Source organism: Triturus cristatus, chromosome 6, assembly GCF_964204655.1.
Source record: "Triturus cristatus chromosome 6, aTriCri1.1, whole genome shotgun sequence".
Lineage (NCBI taxonomy): Eukaryota > Metazoa > Chordata > Amphibia > Caudata > Salamandridae > Triturus > Triturus cristatus.
The window spans coordinates 172,530,433-172,535,511 of record NC_140589.1 but is presented as its reverse complement, the minus strand read 5'-3'; positions in this window follow the sequence as shown (position 1 = coordinate 172,535,511).

The following is a 5,079-nucleotide window of genomic DNA, read 5'->3' as shown; positions in this document are numbered from 1 at the left end:
TCTGGGTAGCTCCCAAGTTTAGGTGACGAGCAACTCCTGCATAGAGAACCCTACAACACCAGCAACACTCTGAATCTGTTCACCTAAAATGTTTGTTTTTCTACAAACTTTTTAAGCACAGCCTAAAAGGGGAAGGGACAAAGTATTTTGCCATTTAATACAGCAAAGTCCTTGAAGCACGTTCTTGCAACAACAACAAAATGTAATAGTTGCACCATCTTGCTAATTCGTAGGCGTATTACCTTTTATGGTGCTTGTTTTTGCATCGTTTAAGGCTTCTAATGCTACAGTAATCCTACACCTTTGTAGGCAGTAGCAGAAGAATACCATCATCACTAGGGGATTTATTAACACTGGCAGTTGATGTCTCACTGGTAGATCTACAAACATATCCCCACTCTGGAATGCCGCCAGCATCGCCATGTTTGACTGTTTACATTATCATGCCATTAATAACTAGCCCGGGACTTGTTTAGATACTCTGAGAACACTGGAAGGCCCCTTGGGCCTGGTGTTACTCTAGAGGCCTCTTCTAATGAGGCGGCATTTAAGGCCATTGCTGGTTTGATGATGACGCCATCACTACGCGCAGGAAACAACAGCTGCAGCTCAGAGAAGGGCTGGTGCTGGCTTACGCGTCGTGCTGTGGTTTTTGCCTCGACCGTTTGTGCACGTTCTGTGGCTCTGAAAGGCCCAAGAGCTATACTCGAGTAATGGTTTTATGTTGAATTCTCTGTTTAAATTGGAGCAATTCTGCCTCTATTTGCTGGAGAAAAAAAACTGTAGAAAGCAATAAAATTATTTTGATTTTTATTAATTATTTGCATCAGTTCACTTTTCAAAGCGGGGAAATACCGTATTTTAATGATTTCCTCTATTATTTGCCTGTCTTGGAATGAAAATACAAGCCAGGCTGGTAAAATACTGGTAGAGTCAGGTATTGCTATCTAGTGTATCGAATCACTAATGTTTGAATGAATCTCCATTTCCTCTATAATTGACATTAAACCTGTGGGCCATTTCTTGCACGCTCATTGGCTGTTCTGCTGCTCACAGACCATCTTGAGAAAATTCCGGAAGCAATACTGCCCCCAAGGGCCCCTGAAAGCGCTGAACTCCCTGCGTTGGGATTTCAGTCCAGGGTCCACCATGCTCACAACGGAGCACAGCAAAGCTTTTCACACAATGCAGGGGACGCGCAAGCGCTTTGTACAGACCGAACAATGCGCTCATTGAGCTCACAGGCTGCTGCATTCAAAGGGGCTTTTCTTACTTTTGCGCCATCAGCTAAAACATATTTATACAGAACATGTTCTCAAAAGAGATTTGTCCTTTTCATCCCGTGGGACAGAAATGGTGACACAAATACAACTGGGCTCTGTTCTTTCTAGGCCTGGCTTGTCAGCACAACAGCTTTAATTCGATATATTTATAACAAATAATAAAATTCACTAAATGTATGATTTGATAGGCTGTATATTGATACTGCATTTAAAAATGTCCAGTCTATAGACGCTGGAGTTGGAATAACACATGTGGTTCATAACATTGGATATTTTCATGTTTATTACTAAATTTTGTATATGATGTAAATTTTCCTAAAAATGTGTTTTGCATCAGATTAATGTATGAATTCATTTGCTGCTATTGTCATGTTGCAAGCTGTTGCCAATAACTTTTTCACAGTGTCTAAGTCCATTTTTGTCTTTAACTGTATGTTAATGTGAATTGTATATACGTGTAAGTTCATGTGTGAATTTGATGTCTGTGTTTCTTTTTCAGTCCAAAAAATTGTTTTGATCAATTTTTAAATTAATAAGAAACAGGAATGGTCTAATAAAAATTCCATTCGGACAGATAAAAGAGTTGACTGTTCGTTACTCCATGAGTAGTAGGAGTGTACCTGGCCCGGTCCGTTAACCCCTATAGGTTTTTGCAGTCTATATAAGAAGCATGTATGTTTTTAAATGGACCGTGCATAGGGGTGGGAATGTTCAAGTTTTTATGACTTTAATAAAGATTCCCTTCGGCATTAGGAATACAATTAAGCATGTTATCCTTCGCTTTGTAGGTAAACGGATACTGTGATGCCCTCTAGACACTCTTAGTATGCCGGGTACCGTGGAGACTGTACCTATCTATCAAACTATAATGCACCCTACAATAAGCCTCACAATGCTTAAAGAACACATTAAGTGCTCCCTCTGATTTATTTGAGCTCTATTTGTCAAAAAGAGTAGCACCTAATCATATTTTATGTAATTTAGGCATAGTTGCGTTTGTCCATCTGTATAGACTACTCTGTGCACGTTGCTCTATGTGAAGAAGCAGCTAAGCTCACAGGCTCCGATACTCATTCCACAAACGTCACAATACTTTTGACGTACCTGACCTCTGCTCGCACGTCGCGCAGTGCAAGTCAGCGGGCCAGTGTTCTCTACACCTGGGTTCGCATGCGCATGCGTTCCATGTGTAAACAGTCTTACCGGCAGGTATCTAAAACTCATTTCTCACACGTCATGATACTTCCGCCGAGTCGGTCGCTTCTGACCACCACGCGCCTGTCGTGCTGTGTAGGTCAGCAGCCCAGTGTTCTCTACACGCATGACGTCGTTAATCAGGAAGTGCTCACGCCCAGTCATGTTTATATACATGCCGTCCCCCATCCTCGAGGCACATCCAGTTCCAGAGGACACCGGAATAGGTTGAGACGCGGGCGAGCACTGAGTCTAAGTAAGAACTTTCCTTGCAGAATCCAATTTTGGCAGATATATTAACCCTTCTGACTCGTGGCAAAATACTCATCTATCCCTTTTTAATCCTCATCTAGAGTACTTATTAGGAGCTTACCCCTCCCTGGAACCGAACGGCCATGGAAATACCATGAATTATGTAAATACCATGGAGAAATGCCGTATATTTAGTTTCACGAACGAAAGCCGTTGCAGCACAGCACGCGCAGTGTGCTTGCGAGTCACTAAACACTGCGGCCCAGAATCGTTATTATAAGTCACTGTTACTCATATCTGTAGCGATAGTCGATAGTTCACGAGGCGCGCTTTTAGAATAGGATACACTGGCATGTTCACCTTATTTAGCCACAAGCATGCTAGTCTTAAGCGAATAATATCACTCATTTCACCACGGTAGTCAACACAGGGTGCAGAACTAACCCAGGGCCAGTCAATATCGCAAGCATGATCACTGTAAACGCAAGCAAGCATGGAATAAATTGTATATTTTTGCATATGTATGAGTGGCCATGCACATATGAGTGACACCGGATGTTTCTATTGTGGAAATGTGGATTTTCCTGATCAGTTATGTCCCCTATCTTGGACCCCAACGGTTCTATATGCATGTTACAAGTACATGTATGTTCCCTCCAGTTCCAGTTTCTAAGACGCAAACATATGTGTGTCTACCGTCGACATGTTCTCTGTCAGATCCGCCATCAATGGGCTGGATATTCGATTCCTAAGTATGAAAGGCCACCGACTTTATATGGCTAAGTTACTCCATTTTTACAGTTCAGGCAAGTAGGCCCGATTCTGTCCTCAAAGCCTTTCCCTGCTCTCTGTCTTTGACAGCTTCAGCTTGAGCTCGCATCTGTATCCATGAACTTTGTCCTACTCCCTGTGCAGCTAACGGTGCCTGCCTCGGCCAGTTTTCGCCTGCCTGCCAAGAAGCTGTATTTCACCTTCGAATTATCTATTTTGCTTTCTAGCCGATGCATTCCTGTCTAGTGATTTAGGTAAACATTTCCTTTAGCTCACAAGCAAAGGACTCAGCCTTTCCGTCCTCCTGCAAGTGATTCATAGCCCTGCTGCCATGGAAAGTTTTCTGCCTCTCGCATCTCATATAGACACTTAGACGTTTGTGCACGCACACAGTCAGTATAGACTAGATTCTGTCCGAGAGTCCTTCCTTGTGGATAACATAGTTCTCTAAACATAGGATGTTAGATATGATTTGGGATTAGGTTGACTTGACCCCCCAGACTTCTCGTCTCCACATGTAGAGCTAAATGTCAAGTCCCCTTCACCCCCTAGTTGCACGTCACTCACACGTCATGCTGCTGCGCGCGCATCTATGTCAAGTATTATCTTATAGATCCACCTATGTCTGATAATCCTAACCAATCATGTTTCTTTTATTCCTTATTACGCCTAGTTTCGATTACGTACCTGTTATGTCACTTTTCTTATCAAATGTTACGCCTTCTACATTCGTTTCATTGTAATGTACTTATTATAAAAATGCATGTCTGTCAATAAAGTATTGTACTTCACTTCCTGAACCCTCGTGGTGACGGAACCTGAAGGCCGCGACTCGAGTCGGCCATTTTGAATGGAATAAAGCCCATTTAGAAAACTCTTATACCACGGATTCTGCCTCTTGTTATTCTGAGCTATTTTATTTTATTTCAAGATCCCGTATGAAATTCAGTCCGGTAAAGAAGATTTTATTTACCACATAATGGCGCCCGAATAGGGACACTTTCTCATCTCACGCGCCGGCGGTGCGTTGCAGGCCCGGTCTCCTGCCACAGCTGGACGGACCATAAACGCGTACCAGCAGGATTTCCTGTAAGCTCCCTCCGGTCAAGCGGGGGCGACTGAGGCTGCGATCAACCCAGACGAGGCGGTGAGAAGTGCGAAGTATCCCGACCAGAGCCTAGCTGAGAAAGCAAGATCCGAGGTATACAGAGGCCCACCAGGTTTCTCGAAATCCCGATGTCCAGAGGGTCCGCTGTCCGCAGTCATCGAGTCCTGTCCATTCTCTGAGGCCTTCCGTTTCAAGGAGCTACTCGGTGAGTACCATCGCCGGGGAGGCGTGTTGACGCGCACATAGGTTGTGCCGGTCAAGACGGATTTGGGTACACAAATCCGGTCTGCACTGTTTAGCAGTGTATATGTACTGTTTAGCAGTATATCAAGTATTCCGAAGTATGCAGTTATTGTCAAGAATTCAGCGTGGTGATTAGTTAAGCAGACTGTCATCATTGTCGGTCATTGTTAAATGTTTAATGTTTAATGTTTTCAGAAATGTCTTGCATATTGTGGTATGAATGATTGT